The sequence below is a fragment of the Pseudophryne corroboree genome, chromosome 8 (assembly GCF_028390025.1).
Source record: "Pseudophryne corroboree isolate aPseCor3 chromosome 8, aPseCor3.hap2, whole genome shotgun sequence".
NCBI lineage: Eukaryota > Metazoa > Chordata > Amphibia > Anura > Myobatrachidae > Pseudophryne > Pseudophryne corroboree.
In genome coordinates, this window is record NC_086451.1 from 184,022,249 (window position 1) to 184,043,266 (window position 21,018).

The window sequence follows — 21,018 nt, forward strand, 5'->3', positions numbered from 1 at the left end:
TTCATGGTGGAATCCATGAAGGACCTGGGTACGCTGAATGCATGGATATCTTTCATGTCTGTCTCCGCTCGCAGGGGACTCTGGCTACGCCATAGGTCGATGGACGCGGAATCCAGGAGAAGTGTGGAGAACCTACCATACACAGGTCAGGCTCTGTTTGGGGAAGTGTTGGATGCGTGGATTTCCACGGCAACTGTGGGTAAGTCACCCTTTCTTCCCTCAGCTACACCTTCTACGAAGAAACCCTTTTCTTCATCCGCATCGCAGTCCTTTCGGACCGCTAAGACAAAATTCAAAAAGCCTGCACCTACAGGCTCCCAGGACCAGAAGCCTGCTTCTGGTTCCTCAAAATCTTCAACACGATGGTGGACCGCACAGCCTGGAGGACGGTCTGGTGGGTGCGTGGCTCAGACGTTTCAGCCACGTCTGGGTGTCGTCCGGCCTGGACCCTTGGGTACAGGATATTATGTCCCAGGGGTACAGACTGGAGTTTCAAGAACTCCCGCCTCACCGATTCTTCAAATTAGGCTTGCCAGCGTTACTGACAGGGCTGTCCTACAGGAAGCCATTCAAAAATTGGAAAGGTCAGCTGTCATCGTTACAGTTCCACTGCATTTGCAAAACAAGGGTTACTATTCGAAACTTTTTGTGGTACCGAAACCGGATGGTTCGGTCAGACCAATTTTGAACTTGTGTTAATCGTTAAACCCTTATCTGAGGGAGTTCACGTTCAAAATGGAGTCTCTGTGAGCGGTGATCTCATGTCTAGAGGAGGGGGAGTTTCTGGTATACCTGGATATCAAGGATGCGTACCTCAACATTCCAATTTGGCCGCCACACCAGGCTTATCTCAGGTTTGCACTGTTAGACAGTCACTATCAGTTTTAGGCACTGCCATTCGGTCTCTCCACGGCACCGAGGGTATTCACCAAGGTGTTGGAAGAGATGATGTCTCGCAGACAGGGAGTGAACATAATTCCATATCTGGACGATCTGCTGATAAAGGCCAGGGAGACCTTGTTGCGGTCCATTACTCTCACGACTCGTCTACTCAGGGAACATGGTTGGATCCTGAACCTTCCAAAGTCACATTTGGAGCCGACAAGGAGATTGTCTTTCCTGGGGATGATCCTCGACACGGAAGTGCAGAGAGTGTTTCTACCGGAGGAAAAAGCGTTGGTGATTCGCACAATGGTCCAGGATGTCCTGAAGCCAGCCCTGCTATCTTCATCAGGGCATTCACCTTCTGGGGTAGATGGTTGCCTCCTACGAGGCTCTACAGTGCGGAAGATTCCATTCGAGGTTCTTCCAACAAGATCTCCTAGACAAATGGTCGGGATCACATCTTCACATGCACCAGCGGATACTTGGTCAGTACTGCTTTGTTCTTAATTATGTACTTCGTTATTACTTGGTTCAGTAGTAGTATTCAGCTATTGCTGAGTTTTCAAGCTAGTTAGCTTGGTTTGCCTTGTTTGTGTGAGCTGGTTTGATTCTCGCCACTATCTGTGTTAATTCTTTCTCTCGAAGTATGTTCGTCTCCTCGGGCACAGCTTCTAGACTGAGTCTGGTAGGAGGGGCATAGAGGGAGGAGCCAGACCACACTGTTAAACTCTTAAAGTGCCAGTGGCTTTTAGTGGACCCGTCTATACCCCATGGCACTAATGTGGACCCCAGCATTGTCTACGGGGCGGTGATCACTGTGTGTGCCAAGGTATGGGGTGGTGATCCCTGTGTGTGTACCAGGGTATGGGGGGGGCGATCATTGTGTGTGCGCCAGGGTATGGGTGGGGGGGCGATCACTGCGTGTGTGCAAGGGTATTGGGGGCAATCACTGTGTGTGTGTGCCAGGGTATGAGGGGTGATTACTGCATGTGTGCCATGGTATTGGGGGTGATTACTGCGTGTGTGCCAGGATATGGGGGGGGGGGGATTACTGCGTGTGTGCCAGGTTATAGGGGGGGATTAATGCGTATGTGCCGGGGTATAAGGGGAGGGGGAGGTGATTACTGTGGGTGTGTGCCGGGGGGTATAAAGGGAGGGGGGTTGATTACTGCTTGTGTGCTGGGGTATAAAGGGAGGTGACAATTACTGCCACTGTCTCGATCAGCCTGCAGCTCTAATCCTGCTTCCATGCTGTCAGGCAGACTCTCTGTTGCTCTCCTTAAACCTGGGCACCTCTGCTGCCCAGACCCTGGCTGCCTCTGCTCCCCAGACTTCGCTGGCATTGATTGTGGCAATAGACTGGGAATTAGCAGCGGGGAAAGTAGCTGGCGGCGACTTTAGCAGGCATCGGTAGCTGGCGGGGGTGGCAGTACAGTAGCGGTCACTTGCGGTGGCAGTAATGGTCATGCCTCTCCAACCACTGACCTTCCCGCACACCACTGGGACACCGCTACCTCTGTAGCATGAACAACAGTTGGTGTGCATTTTCGTGTGGTTATGTATTGAAAATTTTTTCTTTATGTCATATGTTCATAGTTATGGTGATTCAAACAGGTCATATTGGTGTTTACTGTATTTTTTTTCTCCAATAGCTCTCTTGTCACCCCGTTATTCTCTCTCTCTCCCTCTACCACTTTTCCATACACTCATGTTCATATCTCCATCATAGATGGGCACTGCCCCCACTCCCAGCTCTGCTAAACTCTGATCCCCTGCAGTGTATGGGGGGGAGGAGAGCAGGATGCTGGGGAGGGGGTGAGGAGAGGCATGTTAGGGAGAGAGTTCCTTTTCATTCAGTTTTCTTTATTAGGTGCAGATGTATTATTAACCATTTCGGTGCTCTCTGTTAGTTTGTGAGCCTAAATTGTGACATTGTAGCTTGCTAATAGAGTATTCTGTAATTTTCGATTTGCATACTCTTACTCTATGCATTCTGTATACTAGAGACTGACACAAGATACATACACTAGTACACTGACCTGTTCCACACAATTATTTATTTCTATCTAGTGTGTCCCCTCTCTATTATAATAATCATCGTCCTTGTGGAGAACCATAATATACCAAATGTAAAATTTAATTGGCTGTGTAGTGTAATTTTTAAAATAAAACAAAACTGTTATTCGAAAATAAATTTTCTCTTACGTCCTAGAGGCTGCTGGGGTCCATTTAGTACCATAGGGTATAGACTGATCCTTTGGGAGCCACTGTCACTTTAAGGGGTATATTTAATTGAAGTCGAAAGCTGCCGTCTGTCAAAAAGACTGCAGTTTTCGACTTTTTTAGATTGGAAGGAGTTCCCACCTATTCAATCTTACCCCAAATTGTTCGACAGGTCGAGGAATTCGGCTTGTCGAAAAGCACGTGGATCGGCGTAATAGCTGCCGATCCGCGTGCTTGTGTCAAAAACGGTTTTGGCCCCCTTTTCGACCATCTCAATTCGACTTTAAAAAAAGTCGGTGAGATGCTGGATCAGAGACCGGGAGAGCCGCGGGCAGACGGGGAGAGTAGCGCCGGAGGATGTGTCACAACCGCCGCTCACTGCAGCGTCCACCCGGCTCCAGCAAGCGAAACCTCGCTTGCTGGAACCCGGTGGACGCTGCCGTGAGCGGCGGCTGTGATGCAGGGACGGGTGCAAGGCAGAGATGGTGGGGGGGGGGCAGACGGGGGAAAGCAGCGCTACAGCAGCGGCTATATAGACGCTGTTCTCCCCCTTCTGCCTGCGGCTCTCCCCCTTCTCAACTCCCGCATCTCAATTCGACTTTTTTTAAAGTCGAATTGAGATTGGATTGAATAGCCTAGGTTGGATCCATTCCGACCAATGAATGTCGGAATGGATCCGACTTCAATTGAATATACCCCTAAGAGTTTATTAGTGTAAGCTGGCTCCTCCATCTATGCCCCTCCTACCAAACTCAGTTTAGAAAATGTGCCCGGAGGAGCCGATCACAGCTAGGGGAGCTCTTAAGAGTTTTTCTAGTTTTATTATTTTCTGAGTTTGTTAGCACCATGGAAAGATTCTTTAAGGGGAATGATATCCCAGATTTCAAATAGGATGTCACATACTGAGAAAGAGACGCAGTTTTTAAAAAAATCTGTAGAGCGTTTGAAGTATTCAGCTCCCATTACTTTGTCAAAGAGCCCACCTACATACCCGCAAAAGCGTACACTTGCCCAGATAATGCAAGCTGACACTGATACCGACTCTGATACAGGGGACGGTGATGGGGATATGCAGGGGGAGATGCAACCCTTTCTAAAGGGGTGCAGCTCATGATTCAAGCCATTAGGGATGTTTTGCATATTACTGAGAAGGTACCTGAGCCGGAAGAGGAATCTTATTTTACAGTAAATAAGAAATCCTTGCTCACCTTCCCGGCTTCAAAGGAGTTAAACTCCTTATTTGAAAAATCCTGGGAAAACTCGGAGAAAAAATTCCAAATCCCTAAAAGAATTCTCATTGCTTTCCCTTTTCCTGAAGAGCATAGGAAGAAGTGGGAAAACCCACCTATAGTAGACGCTTCTGTATCTAGGTTGTCTAAAAAGATGGTTTTACCTGTCCCTGATCCAACTGCCTTAAAGGAGCCGACTGCCCGCAAGATTGAGACTACGCTCAAATCACTATACACGGCTACAGGCGTGGCCTTAAGGCCCACTATTGCTTGTGCGTGGATTTCTACAGTCATAGTAAAATGGTCAGGCTCTTTACTAGAAGACATAGTGAGATTCGGGCTACGCCCGATTCTCACTATGCGACAGGGGCCAGGTCGGCACATAGTCAGTATCGCAAGCACACTCATTATGTGCTTGCGATACTGACTATGGCCCTCATTCCGAGTTGATCACTCGCTAGCTCCTTTTAGCAGCATTGCACACGCTAAGCGGCTACCCTCTGGGAGTGTATCTTAACTTAGCAGAAGTGCGAACGAAAGATTAGCAGTTCTGCTATTAAATATTTCTCATACGTCCTAGAGGATGCTGGGGATGCTCAAGAACCATAGGGTATAGACGGGATCCGCAGGAGACATGGGCACACAATAAGACTTTGAATGGGTGTGAACTTGCTCCTCCCTCTATGTCCCTCCTCCAGTTAGATTCTGTGCCCAGTGAGACTGGATGCACACTGAGGAGCTCTCCAGAGTTTCTCAGAAAAAGACTTTTGTTAGGTTAATTATTTTCAGGGAGACCTGCTGGCAACAGGCTCCCTGCATCGAGGGGAGAGAAGCAGACCTTCTTCTCGGAGTTCAAAGGCTCTGCTTCTTAGGCTACTGGACACCATTAGCTACAGAGGGTTCGATCACTTGGTGCGCCTAGCTGCTTGTTCCCAGAGCTGTGCCGTCACCCTCCTCATAGAGCCAGAAGACAGAAGCCGGGTGAGTATGAGAAGATCAGAAGACTTCAGTGACGGCAGAAGACAGAGTTTTCTACACGCTGCGCTACCGCGCAGCGGTAGTGCTGCGCGTCATGCTCCCACACATAACACGGCACTGCAGGGCGCAGGGGGGCGCGCCCTTGGCTGCGCGTCATGCTCCCACACATAACACGGCACTGCAGGGCGCAGGGGGGGGCGCCCTTGGCAGCATGGGAACCTCAAACAGCACTGGCAGAAGTAAAAACAGTGCCTAGGCACTAGTTAAGGGACCCCCGCCAGTATAAATATAGATTTAAGCGGGACTGAATCGCGCCATGTAGTGAGCGGGGCTTAGCCCACACAGCTCTGACCAGCGCCATTTTCTCTTCACAGAAGCTTCAGAGACGCTGACCCTCACCTCCACACTGCTGTACAAGTAACGGTGCAAAACGGGGGGATGGGGGGGGGGGCACAAGTGATTTGGTGCTAATTGATATATATATTATGCGGACAAGCACAATTCCGAAGTTTTAATCTCTAATTTTAGTTTTAGCGTTTTGGAATTTGTCAAAGAACCTGAAAGAGGGGGTAGTAGGGAACTAGTACTCTCAAAACGTGAAAGTTTTTGGATATATACTATGAATTCTTTAACACCCTTTGGCTTGAATGAAGGGATCGATATTGCTTCTTTTATTTGATTTATGTTCTGTGTGAAGTAGTTGACATGTCATCATAGGCCGAAGGTTACGTGTATGATCAGCTGCTTTTTTAAATTTAAGTCCATACTAATGTAGGTCCACAATTACAGGCATTGGACCCATGAGCGTACTAGTTGTTTCTATTGTAAATATGGAAGTATTGAACCTTTAGAGGAGTTGATATAATAAGGGGTATAATATATATCATCTATGTTAAGGGGTTTGACTGGTTAGTAAGGTAAGGTTAGGATAATCTAAATATAAGACTTAACATTAGTATGTATTAAATTCCTCTAAACAGACTACTGGTTGTTCAGCCAGTGGTTATTGACAACTGATGTTAGGTAAAGGGCCTTTCTAATAGCACTGCATTGATGTGATCAGGCAGTTATTAAATATACGGCCTGATCACTTTGATGATCGCTAAAATTACCCGATCGTCAGTTTTAGTATTAATAGCCCCCTTAGTTTATGGTTGTCATGGCAATTGCTGTCATTGCCATGGTGATCGTAGTTACTGTTTGATCGTCAATATAAGGAATACTAGCTACTCTTTTAAAGGTTGTCATGGCAACCGTTATAATTACATCAATAGGTACTATGGCTACCTTCATATAAGGATAGGACACGTGTTTTTCCCCTCCCCTCGGCGGCACCATGGCAGCATATGGTACGCAACAGTTTATGTCCACATTTCTCATTAGTGGACGCCCGCCCCATTCTGGTTAGTTCCTGCTACTCAGGATGAGACGGTGTTGGAACGCAAACACCGGAAGTAAATGTCCGGCGGTCGCGGCACAATGATAACCTCCGCGACGCGCTAAAATATGTTCACATCCCGTTGCTGTGGACGCTTGCCTCGTTAGATGTGTTTCCCCGCCAGTCAGGAAGTGACGGCGGTGGGACGCAGACACCGGAAGTAGATACCCGACCGTGGAACGCATGTTAAATACATGCGTTTCCACGCTTACTCTATATTTGAGACTACATCAGTTAACATATGCCTTACTTCAAGTACATATTGGGGAATGAGGTCCCTGATTCGGACACTTTAATATAGGTGTTTAGGTAGTATAATGCCAACCAATCAGAATTAAGAGGAAATGAGGTCACTGTGTAGGGGGTATAAATAAGCAGAGCACCACCACTTCCAGTTATGCACTGGACTTTGTGAGAGGTGGCAGTTTTGAAGTAAGTCTTACCACTCTAGGGGTTCAATATTTCTATATAATTAGGGGAATTAAAGTGGTTAGAATGGATTTTATTTGTTAATGGATTTTATTTGTGTATGTATTGTGAATCCAACCTATTGGTTTTTTGATACACAGTAATTTGCTATTTGTTATATATTATGAATTCAGAATTTTGATTATGAATTTATAATGTTTCTAGGCACTCAAACCACATGATTTGAGGCCAACTAAAATCTTTTATCTATCCAGTGGTGTACAAAACACCTAGTATATGGGTATGTATTAAAATATTTATTTTCACAGTGGTGGTCCAAATACTAAGTGGGTTCTCTTTTTGAATATAATTTTCTCTATTGTAGGTCTGTTTTAATTTTATAGACCTACTTCACCAATATTTGACTGTTTTTATAAATAATAGTCAAAGGAATTGTCTCTCTGGTTTCAGTCTATAAGTCCATTAGGTATGTATATGGTTTAAAATTTTTGTCACATGGGTGATTAATTCTGAAAAATACCCACATACAATGAAAAATCATTTTTACCATAGGCTTTTCTTGATCTCACTATTATGGATACCGTCTGGAGTTATTAGTTTCAGACTTATGTTGGTATGTACATTTATTCATCACTTATTTCACGACACCTGCTCTATCTCCACTATATACTGGCACTAACGAAATGGCTACTGTATTATAGTCCGAATTATGTTATTATTTTCACTATATATGGGTACTAATGAAAAGGAAATTATATTAATTTTAGTCAAAATTATGTTTAATTTTTTGTATCTAACCAATGGGTCTGGATGGTTCCATTCATTTATGTATTGTGATTTTAAGTCATTGTACTTTTTCTGTTTATTCAGATCTAATACCCCTGAAGAAGTCCTAAGGGACGAAACGCGTTGGGTTCTACATCTGATTAAAACCTGATTGGTATATATTTGAATTGGGTACTGTAATTGAGCAAAAACTTGATTGGTGTATATCGAAATCTTTTGATGTTGTATCCATCCTGTATGATAGCAATGTTATTTGAAAAGATGAAGTAGAGATATACATTGTATTTTAAGAATAAATTTTAAATTATATTGATTGTCTGTAATAAGTCACTAGCGCCCTCAGATTCTGTATGTATTTATTATTTGTGAATCCTTGCTGACGAGGGATTCTTCTAGAGGTGCTGCTTTTTCATATCCCGAGCGCAACTTGATACCATTCTTGTGTGTGTGTGTATATATATATATATGTATATATATATATATATATATATATATATATATATATATATATATATATAAAGCGCTAACAGGTCTGGGCAGTCTTTTTACTCGCTTCAGTACCGGGATAGGCGCTGGGTTGTGAGCTGGCAGAACTCCCTCTGTGTCTCGCTTACAGGCTTTGTTGTGGGTCTGTCTTCTATAGCCCCAGTGTGGTTGTGGGTGTTGGTACGTGTGTGTCGACATGTCTGAGGCTGAGTGCTCTTCCCAGGAGGAGGCTGGAGTGGGGACAGAAAATACTGTGAGAGTGACCGTGTCGGCACCGCCGACGGATGATTGGGTAAATATGTTGAGTGTTTTAAATGCAAATGTGACTCGGTTGACTAAGAGATTTGATAAATCTGAGTCTAAGAACCAGACATGGAGGAAATCCATGGAGGATGCTTTGTCACAGACCCAGACCCCTTCGGGGTTACAGAAACGTGCATTTACCCAGATAGCTGATACACATACCGACACGGACTCTGATTCCAGTGTCGACTATAGTGATGCCAGATTAAATCCAAAACTGGCTAAGAGTATTCAGTACATGATTGTGGCGATAAAAGAAGTGTTGCATATAACAGAAGACCCTGCTGTTCCTGATACAAGGGTCTGTATGTTTAAAGGAAAGAAACCTGAGGTAACGTTTCCTCCCTCTCATGAACTGAATGCGCTTTTTGAAAAGGCTTAGGAAAATCCTGACGAGAAGATACAGGTTCCCAAAAGAATTCCAGTGACATATCCATTTCCATTTGGGGACAGGGAAAGGTGGGAGTCAACCCCCACGGTAGACAAAGCTTTATCGTGTCGATCCAAAAAGGTGGCGCTTCCGTCTCATGAAAAGGCAGCCCTAAAAGATCCTGCGGATCGTAAGCAGGAAAATACACTAAAATCCATTTATGTCACTACAGAGTCGCTACTCAGGCCTGCCGTTGCTTCGGCATGGGTGAGTAGCGCTATTGAAAAGTGGGCAGATAACTTGTCATCTGAGATAGATACCCTAGACAGGGATAGCGTGCTTTTGACTCTGGGTCATATGAGGGACGCTGCAGCATATTTAAAAGAAGCTATAAGGTATATTGGCCTTTTTGGATCAAGGGCCATTGCCATGGCAGTCTCAGCAAGGAGAGCATTGTGGATTCATCAATGGAATGCTGACGCTGACTCTAAGAAGGCGATGGAGTCTCTACCGTTTAACAGTATGGTCTTGTTTGGTGATGGCCCCACTGACCTGGTGTCTACGGCTATCACGGGTAAGTCTTCATTTTTACCTTATGTTCCTGCACAGCAGAAGAAAACGCCTCACTATCAGAGGCAGTCCTTTCAGCCCAATAAATTAAAAAAAGGACGAGGGTCCTCCTTCCTTGCTTTGAGGGGAAGAGGAAGGGGAAAAAGGTCACAGGCTGTGGCAAGTTCCCAAGAGCAGAAGTCCTCTCCGGCTTCTACCAAATCCACCACATGACGCTGGGGCTCTTCAGTCAGGTCTGGGTGCACTCGGACCTGGATCCTTGGAGAGTAGAAATAGTAACCCAAGGATACAGATTAGAGTTTCAAGACGTGCCCCCTCACCGATTTTTCAAATCGGCATTGCCAGCTTCTCTTCTAGAAAGGGAGGTAGTAAGCGCTGCAATACTAAAGTTGTGTCAAAATCATGTAATTTTCACAGTGCCCTCGTCACAACAGGGGGGGAAGGCTTTTATTCGAGCCTGTTCGTGGTCCTGAAGCCGGATGGCTCAGTCAGACCGATTCTGAACCTAAAATCCCTCAATTTCTTTCTAAAAAAATTCAAATTCAAGATGGAATCTCTCTGAGCAGTGATCTCCAGTCTGGAGGAGGGGGATTTTATGGTGTTGGTCGACATAAAGGATGCCTACTTGCATGTCCCCATATATCCTCCACATCAGTCTTACCTGAGATTTGCTGTTCAGGATTGTCATTACGAATTTCAGACGTTGCCGTTTGGTTTGTCCACGGCTCCGAGGATTTTCACCAAAGTAATGGCGGAAATTATGGTTCTCCTGCGCAAGCAGGGAATCACAATTGTCCCGTACTTGGACGATCTCCTCATAAAGGCGAGATACAAGGAGCAATTGCTGAAAAATGTTGCCCTTTCACTGACGATTCTGCAACAACATGGTTGGCTCCTAAATTTGCCAAAATCACAGTTGGATCCGACGACACGGCTGTCGTTCCTGGGTATGATTCTGGATACAGAATTGCAGAGATTTTTTCTTCCAGTAGAAAAAGCTCTGGAAATACAGAACATGGTAAAACAGATTCTGAAACCAGCAAAAGTGTCAGTTCTTCAGTGCACTCTGTTGCTGGGTAAGATGGTGGCGTCCTACGAGGCCATTCCGTATGGCAGGTTCCATGCCAGGGTGTTTCAGTGGGACCTGTTGGACAAGTGGTCTGGGTCTCACCTGGACATGCACCGAAAAATAATTCTATCTCTCAGGACCAGAATCTCCCTTCTGTGGTGGCTGCACAGTTCTCACCTTCTGGAGGGACGCAGGTTCGGGATTCAGGATTGGATCTTGGTGACCACAGATGCAAGTCTCCGAGGCTGGGGAGCAGTCACACAGGGAAGAAACTTTCAGGTAAAGTGGTCAAGCCAGGAAGCTTGTCTACACATAAACATTCTGGAATTAAGGCCCATTTACAACGGCATCCTGCAAGCAGATCATCTTCTTCAAGGTCTGCCTGTCTTGATTCAGTCAGACAACGTGACAGCAGTGGCGTACATAAACCGCCAGGGCGGAAAAAGGAGCAGAGCGGCGATGGCAGAGGCCACGAAGATTCTTCGCTGGGTGGAAAGACATGCCAGCGCTCTTTCAGCAGTCTTCATTCCAGGAGTGGTCAACTGGGAAGCAGACTTCCTCAGCAGACACGATCTCCATCCAGGAGAGTGGGGTCTTCATTGAGAGGTCTTTGCAGAAGTGACAAGTCGTTGGGGAGTTCCTCAAGTAGACATGATGGCGTCCCGCCTCAACAAGAAACTTAAGAGATATTGTTCCAGGTCAAGGGACCCTCAAGCGATAGCGGTGGACGGCCTAGTGACACCGTGGGTGTTTCCGTCGGTATATGGGTTCCCTCCACTTCCACTCATTCCAAAGGTGATAACAATTATAAGAAGAACAAGGGTTCAGGCGATACTCATTGTTCCGGAATGGCCAAGAAGGGCCTGGTTATCCAGATCTTCAGGAGTTGCTCATAGAAGATCCCTGGCCTCTTCCTCTTTGGGAGGACCTGTTGCAACAGGGGCCATGTGTGTATCAAGACTCTCCGCGGCTGCGTTTGACGGCGTGGCGGTTGAACGCCAAATCCTAGCCCGAAAGGGTATTCCCAGTGAAGTCATTCCCACACTTCTTCAGGCTAGAAAAGAAGTAACGGCAAAGCATTACCACCGTATTTGAAAAAAATATGTGTCTTGGTTCGAATCCAAGAAGGCTCCTACGGAAGAATTTCACCTGGGGCATTTGCATCATTTTCTACAAGCAGGTGTGGATGCGGGCCTAAAGTTGGGCTCTATTAAAGTACAGATTTCGGCCTTGTTGATCTTTTTTTCAGAAAGAATTGGCCTCCCTTCCAAAAGTTAAGACCTTCTTGAAAGGCGTGCTACACATCCAACCTCCATTTGTGCCTCCTGTGGCACCGTGGGATCTTAATGTGGTGTTGCAGTTCCTGCAATCGCATTGGTTTGAACCTTTGCGCAAGATTGAGTTAAAATTCCTTACTTGCAAAGTAGTCATGTTGTTGGCCTTGGCGTCCGCAAGGCAAGTGTCTGAGTTGGCGGCTTTGTCTCACAAAAGCTCCTATTTAATTTTTCATGCTGATAGAGCGGAGTTGAGAACTCGTCAGCAATTTCTACCGAAAGTGGTTTCATCATTTCACGTAAACTAGCCTATTGTGGTGCCAATGTCTACTGATGCCATGGCGGATTCAAAGTCTCTCGATGTGGTCAGAGCTTTGAAGATCTATGTCGCCAGAACGGCTCAGATTAGGAAAACAGAGGCTCTGTTTGTCCTGTGGGCTCCCAACAAGATTGGGGCTCCTACTTCTAAGCAGACTATTGCGCGCTGGATTTGTATTACGATTCAGCAGGCTCATTCTACGGCAGGATTTCCGTTACCAAAATCGGTGAAAGCCCATTCTACCAGGAAGGTGGGCTCATCCTGGGCGGCTGCCCGTGGAGTCTCGGCGTTACAACTTTGCAGAGCTGCTACTTGGTCGGGATCAAACACCTTTGCAAAGTTTTACAAATTTGATACCCTGGCTGAGGAGGACCTCTTGTTTGGTCAATCGGTGCTGCAGAGTCACCCGCACTCTCCCGCCCGTTCTAGAGCTTTGGTTTAAACCCCATGGTTCTTGAAGCATCCCCAGCATCCTCTAGGACGTATGAGAAAATAGGATTTTAATACCTACCGGTAAATCCTTTTCTCTTAGTCCGTAGAGGATGCTAGGCGCCCGTACCAGTGCGGGCTGTTTCTGCAGTTTGGTTATAGTTACGCTCATGTTGCGTTGAGTTCAGTCAATCTGTGACTGTTGTTGGTCATGCCGTCGCATGCGTTGTTGTTGAATGCCATGTTGTACGGCGTGTTGGAGGTGTGAGCTGGTATGTATCTCACCTTAGTTTAAAATAGTTAAATAAATCTTTTTTTCGAAATGTCCGTCTCCCTGGGCACATAACTGGAGTCTGGAGGAGGGGCATAGAGGGAGGAGCCAGTTCACACCCATTCAAAGTCTTATAGTGTGCCCATGTCTCCTGCGGATCCCTTCTATACCCCATGGTTCTTGAAGCATCCCCAGCATCCTCTACGGACTAAGAGAAAAGGATTTACCGGTAGGTATTAAAATCCTATTTTCTTTTTCATCCACTAGGGGTCACTGGAGTACTCTTGGGATATGGACGGGCGTAGCTGGGATTGGCAATTTAAATTAGTAACTGGTTACCCCCTCCATACTCCCATAGAGACTTCAGTATTTTTCTGTGCCTCCAGTCGGGAAGGTACTAGTGGGTGTGAGCACCAGAGAAACTTCAAGGTTTTTTATTTTTTTTCTTGCTTTTTACACACTCCCTTCCCAGTTTATAAAGAAATTTGGGTCCAGGTCAGCTCTCATTGCTGCCGCGGTCCGACGCTGCAGTAGAGAGGGAGGGACGAATGCTTTGTTGTGTTGTTGTGTTGTCAGGTTGCTAGGCAACTGAGAATATGTGAGACCGCGGCTCGACGCCGCCTGGTGACGTCGGGAACCAGTGACGTCAATCATGAGCGCACGGACCCGGCTGCACCGAGCGGCGTGGAACAGGTGAGGAAACTCATGCAATCTGTGTACATGTTAGATAGGGTATAAATGTTTGTATTCATGTATGTTACTTGGTGTATGATTGTCCCTGACGACGGGCGCAAGCCCGAAACGTAGGATTAAAGGACATTTTTTGATACTTTGAAGTCTGGAGAGTGCCGCCCATCCTTCTTGCCTACTATTACAGGGTTGCTGACCCAGGGAGGGCACCAGAGCGAGCATACAAGGAGACCATAATATACTGAGTGCCGGATTGAACCGCATTTGTATAATTAGCAGTGTCCACTACGGCTGTTTAGCGGTGGACACTTAGCTGAATCAAGGCACCGGTGGTAAATATTACCTTATTCGGGACATGTCACAGTTTTTATTTTAAGATACTGGAACATATAATCACGTGTGTGGATTGTTTGGATACACCTATTCTTGGTGTTGCTGCATTAACACTCCAACACAGACATGGCAGCCTCCAACAGTGAAATAGAACAAGTGGTGGATTTAACTTATCTGGATGCGAAAGAAACATTCAGCTATTCAGATGCTGAGGCAGAATCTATCCTATACAAGGAGGGCTTGGATGACGACCCTCTAGCAACGGACCCTGACACGCTATACTGCCATTGGTTGAAACTGAAGCAAAAGGAATGCGATTTCCTATACCACGGCATTAGTCTGTCAGACTATTACAAGAACAAATGGATACCTAGGGGATTTCGCATCCATAACACTCCCACCATAGGGAGACACGACATAGCCTTCTGCCGGAAATGGGTATCTATATTAAATAAATGCTCGTTGGACTTACTTCTATTGGTAATAGAAGAATCCACAAAGGAGCTGGCATCAACTAAGCAAAAGATTGCCGCATTTGAGGAGACCCACAAGACTACATTATTGGCAGAATCGGATAACACATGGCGCACCAAGATGACGGCACAGATGGAAAAATATAGGAAAGACCTTATAGCATTTAAAAAGGAGAAGCTTTATAAAGTCCAGCAGGACTATGAGCTCAGACGTGTATACCCGTGGGCAAGCAATAGCAAACCATACAGGGAAAGAATTAAATACTTCAGGAAGCGAGGACAACCGTTCAGACAAGGGGAGTCAGATGATTCCAGTGCCTCACAGAATGAGAACGAGCAACAACCAATTAATGAGGAGGGCCGCCCTTTAGGGCTACAGACCCGAACCACCTTATATGCCCCCCCTACAAAAGGAAGAGGCCGACAAGGAGGGCGAGGAAGAACGATAGGGGCCACAAGCAGGCGACCGCCACGCCGGTAGAGAACTTGGTCTTCAACCTATCCACAACCCCATTGACAGAGATTGAAAATAAAGTACTATCAAGAGGACTGACTTTTGTACCTACAGCTAAAATGGATGCATTCCAATGGAAGCTGGATGTCTATAAATTAAACAGGACATTGAGATTGAAAGATCATTTCTCTAGAACACCGTATGTCCCTGGATCAAAGGGTGAAGACATACCGGAACAACTTAAAAGAATCTTACCAAGGTCAAAATTTGACCCCATTACACAAAATCCATCAATAAAGACATTCACCAGATTATTGGAGAATGAAGGTGCACGAGTGGCAAATGTAAGAACTACACATAACAACCTCTCTTACGAAGAAAGACAGGCACTCAAATCCCTGTCGCAACGCTCGGACATCATAATCCGCCCAGCGGATAAGGGGGGAGCTGTGGTGTTGCAGGACCTGACGGACTATAAAACCGAATGTGAACGCCAACTGAGGGATAGCGTAACATATGAATTATTACCTCGAGACCCAACAGAAATATACAAGCGGGAAGTGGATGAGGTGTTAACAGATGCTCAACAGCAGGACATAATCTCCACAGAATTACAAAGAGCATTAATGGTGGATTTCCCCATTGCCCCCCTCTTTTATGTGGTCCCAAAGATCCATAAGAGCCTTCAAACCCCCCCAGGGAGGCCGATAATATCGGCATGTGGATCTCTCTTTGAACCGATATCCATTTATCTGGACTCACTGATTAACCCATGCATTCAGGGCATACCGTCCTACCTGAAGGACACTAATATGTTATTGCTCACTTTGAATTCTTTAGCATTGCCAACTGAAGAAATTATTATGTGTAGTGCAGATGTGACAAGCCTGTACACCTGCATCCCTCATGATGCAGGTGTGCAGGCTGTCAGGGATCTCATATCTGATAATCCTTTATACAAAGGACCGTCTGTTCAATTGGTGCTGCAACTTTTAAAATTGGTACTGACAAAAAACTACTTTTATTATAATGGTCAATTCTTCTTACAACGCACAGGCTGTGCGATGGGGTCCTCAGTGGCCCCATCGTACGCCAATGCTTATATGTACGCAGTGGAGAAACTATTGTTTAATGTTGGGAATGAATTGAATCCTCAGATACTAATGTATCGTAGATTTATAGATGATTTAATAATCTTCTGGATAGGCTCTGAGGAGAACCTAAAGGAGTTGTTAGATCTACATAACAACTCTCCAAGTAATGTAAAATTCACGTATAAAACAAGTACCACTGAAATTCAATATTTAGATGTGGATATACACATTGTGGGGAAAGAACTCATGACGTCCCTTTATAGAAAAAGCACTGATAGAAATACCCTCCTGCAATATGAGAGTTTTCACCCTTTGCCTTTAAGAAAAAGCCTGCCTTATTCGCAATTACTGAGAGCCAAAAGAATAACATCTAAACCCGAACATGTGGAACCAGCGCTCAACACAATGGTTGAGAGGTTCAGACAGAGGGGATATAATAAAGATCAACTAACACAAATTAAAAATAGAGTGATGGATATCCCCAGATCCACACTACTACAACCCAAGCCTAAACAAACACAGAGTGGGACAAGCATACCATGGCCCAATCGGTATAACATACACAGTGAGAACCTCACAAAAAGAGCCAAGAATTGGTGGCCCATTATTAATTCAGATAAAGACCTGCCAACACTTCAGGGTTCTAAACTTATGCCCAGTTATATGAGGAACCGTAATCTAAAAGACAAGATTGTCAAATTAGACATAACGGGCATGGACAAGAAGAAGCCAACACACTTCTTGACCAGGAAACCGGGGTGTTTTAGATGCCTCGGTTGCACAACATGCAGATCCATGGTAGCTAGCCCCACATTCTCTCATCCACATACTGGAAAAAAATTCCAGATAAGGCATGCGGTCACATGTACGACCACATATGTCATTTATCTTTTAACGTGCCCCTGTGGGCTATCATATGTGGGCAAAACACAGCGCCAATTTCGGGAGCGCATGGCGATGCACCGCATGGCAATAAGACAGGCAATTGAATCAGGTAATAGTGACCAGCCTGTGGCCAGGCACTTTGCCATAGCGAAACATAGCATGGCAACATTAAGGAGCATCATCATTGACCACATACCAGCACTACCCAGGGGTGGCAACCGAGCTAAAATCTTACTTAGACGGGAATGTAGGTGGATCTTCATGCTTAATACGCTGGCACCTAAGGGGTTAAACGAAAATTTGGGCTTACAATGCTACTTGTAGGGGGGCAAATAATAACCAGTGCAGTAATATAATAATATAATAACAATTAACGTGATATAAGTTAACACTTGGATATGTTATATATATGGACTGCCTCATCACACGGGGCACAAATAGTGCTCTAGATCCCCATATGTTGGTTATGTTATGCGGTAGAAAAAGAATATTGCACTTAATACTAATCAAAGAAAGATTATGAACCATCCCAACACTCTAAACGTGATGAATATTTCCAGTTTTTATCATGCGGATTGCTTTTTAAATGTTTGTACTTTGTTGTGTTGTCAGGTTGCTAGGCAACTGAGAATATGTGAGACCGCGGCTCGACGCCGCCTGGTGACGTCGGGAACCAGTGACGTCAATCATGAGCACACGGACCCGGCTGCACCGAGCGGCGTGGAACAGGTGAGGAAACTCATGCAATCTGTGTACATGTTAGATAGGGTATAAATGTTTGTATTCATGTATGTTACTTGGTGTATGATTGTCCCTGACGACGGGCGCAAGCCCGAAACGTAGGATTAAAGGACATTTTTTGATACTTTGAAGTCTGGAGAGTGCCGCCCATAGTTCTTGCCTAATATATATATATGTATATATATATATATATATATATATATATATATAATCTGCTAACATTAAAAGTCTTTTCTTGCAATACGCAAGCACATGTCGGCCACCATTTTAACATTACTTCCTGGTTCTTCCCCGGAAGTTGCTGTCCTACAACACTCAGCCTCTGGAGGAGCCGGGGTGTTGTTAGGAATTTTATTTTATTTTATTTGTTTTGTTCAGCATGGCTCTACAAGATTCACTATTGCTGGTAACCACATGCGCTGTAATGCATGTTTATACACATTCTACTTCAGTGGTGTACTTACTGGTTGGTGTACATGATCACTAAGTCTAATGCCTAGTCAAACAAGCAGCTTCGCTGCAAAGTCGGTCACACAGTGTGTCGGACAAATACGACTGCACAGACAGACCCTTACCGGTCCTCTTTGGGGGGAATGCGGGCGCATGTACTGCCTGAGGGACAAAATTGTGTTTATTTGTCTTATAAATTGACTGTTTCAGCTAGATTGTTTGCGGTCGATTCACCACCAGCTCTCATAGCACCAGACTAGTACGTCAGGTTCTCGGCGAAGGCTGAACAATTTCCAATGAGACAATTGCAATTATTGGTGTTATCCCTTGTCCGTTTCAGTCTACGACGTTTATCTACCCGTCTGAGTGTACCCTACACAGCAGTAGGGCTGTTGCTTCGCCCAGCTTTGGTGGGGGTTTTGAGTTAACAAGGCTGTAGGAGCAGGGCACTCCAGTTCAGGTTTGCCCTACACGTAGAACACCTTACACTTCTTGCTGTTTACAGCTTCGGTGGACATTGGCCAGTTGGTTCTCGCATTTCAGCTTCACTAGTTGCGCACAACGTCCACTTTGGCTACGTTCCTAACAGGCGGAGTTGGATTCCAAACGAGAGAGGCATTACCTTACGCTAGCTAGAGGTTTGGTCCTGTCTTGGACACCTGCCTTTCGCAGACCACGAGGGGGAAAATCTGATTTCCTACCATTGTCTACGCGAATTCCTGAGGAGGCTACTCAGGATATTGTCTTTACACCTTAGTCCATTCGGCGCCGTGCTACAGGAGCAGCCATACACACATATGGTAGACTACGGTTATGGTACTGCCACCTACTTCGAGATATCTATAACCAAGTTCTGTGGCCTTTACACCTAAGCCCACTAGCAGGCCAGGGCCAAAATGAGATTCCAGCATCTCCGATCGTCGGTTGTGGACATCCACAGTTAGGTGGAACCACAACTTTGAATTCACAGATTATGAAAATATGGTCGACAGTTTCCCTTCATTGCCATTTGCAAGACAGGTCTGCCTCCGTCAGAGGACAAGACGGCGGTTCTGCAGACAGGCTCGTAGTCAGTAGTTGATACAGCAGTCAACACCCGAGTCGCGGTTATGTTTTGGTTTGGGGATAGTTCCAAAACTGGATAACGCTGTCAGTTCGATATTGACCCTGCAGACAGTACGTTTCTTGCTATAGATTCAACGTCGAATAAGGGCAGTCGGTGACGGCAGGTGGGATCCGCAGTAATACCGGATTTCGATGGATCTCGTATTTTGACGAATCGGGCCTACTTATAGTTTGCTGTAAAAAAACAAAAAAACAAAAAACAAAAAAAAACATTCTTACTTTCAAACGCTACCGTTTGGCTTCTTATCGGCACCTCGGGTAGTCACATATAGAAGATGGCATGATAGCTCCTCTCAAATTCCTAAGAAGGATAACAGTTCCGTACTTTGGAGATCTGCTCATCAACACTACGTCTCAACGCTTATTCCTGCAACGTGCATTACGAACGTACAATGCCGTCGTTTACCACGGTTAGATTGTCAGCCTAATGAAATCGTCCCTCATTCCGTCACAAAGGATTCATGCTTAGGAATGATTCCGTGGATTAATGGTTTTCCCTGCCTGAACACAACACCGAAGTGTTCGTCATCGCAAGTACGCAATCCACGGACTGTCTCGGTGCATTTGGGCATTCGACTACTAGGAAGGAGGGTGGTGGCGTCTTTCGACGTACTCCAGTACGCAGAAGTTCACTCGTGTTTTTCTTTTTCACCTGCATGTTATGGCACGCATCTACAAATTCATCAGATAGTGCTGTTGTCTCCAAGGGCCAGAGTATCACGACTCTGGTGGCTCCAAGTACACAATCTCTCCGCAGGGAGAATGTTCGGCGTCTGGAATTGGATAATTATCACAGATCACAGAAGATTGCTGTCAATTAAATCACCTGGAACTCAGGGCAATTTCCAACGCGCTGCAACAAGCAGTGCACATGCTCCGGTCTCAGACTGTCCAGCGGTCGCATACAAAGCAAGGAGGAATTCGAGGTCACATGGCATGCAGGAAGTTGCTCGAATCCTTAATTGGGCCGAGCGTCACCAAGTGATATTGTCGGCAGTGTTTGTTCTGGAGTAGACAACTGGAAGGCAGATTATCCCAGCTATCAGGTTTTTCTTCCAGGAAACTGGGTATTGAATTCAGAAGCGTCCCAGATGTTAGTCCAGCACTGGAATTACCCACAGGGGGATCTAATGGCATCTCGCAAAAAGAAAAAAAAAGAAAAATCATCAAACATTCCAGCTCGCACCCAGACCTTGACCACTTCCGCCGCATCCGGACCTGTTACAACAGGGTCCGTTCCTTTACCCCGATTTAGCGCGGCTGCGGTTCATGGGGTGGCTGTTGATACTGCCCCTTACGAAGAGAGGGCGTTCCAGAATCTGTTCTACCAACCATGTTACTTGCGAGGAAGCCAGTTATGGCGGCTCATTATTATAGTATTTAGCTATATAGGTGTCACGATCCGGGTATCTGGACGCCATTACCTGCCGTTCAGGTGTCTTCTGAGACTGGCCCAGCGTTCCAAGTCCGGATCTCATCTGTGTCAACAATCTGTGCATCCCTCCTGTCGTTCTGAGACACTACCACAGCGGCGCCATGTTTGAATCCAACATGGCGTCTCCCGTCCTCCGCGGCCTCCGCCGCCGTTCCTGTGATATTGCTGCAGGTTCTCAGAGTGGTTTATTATGCCTGCGGCGGCCTCCGCTGTCCTCCACGCTTCTCAGCATATAACTGTCATCTGGCGTCTCCTGTCCTCCGCGTCTGGCGCCGCCAT

At 45.8% G+C, this 21,018-nt stretch overlaps 1 protein-coding gene across 2 annotated transcripts in view; it reads left to right on the forward strand.

Moving 5' to 3' along the window:
* LOC134948779 (Krueppel-like factor 12) overlaps positions 1-21,018 on the forward strand; it is a 348,760-nt gene that overhangs the window by 108,999 nt on the left and 218,743 nt on the right. The window contains exon 1 of one of the 2 annotated variants that reach the window (XM_063937000.1): positions 17,635-17,717. The exons of the other annotated variant lie outside the window; for it this stretch is intronic. The gene's annotated coding sequence lies outside the window, so the exon portion shown is untranslated. Of the gene's footprint in view, positions 1-17,634; positions 17,718-21,018 lie in introns of those variants that run through there. 2 annotated transcript variants of the gene reach the window in all.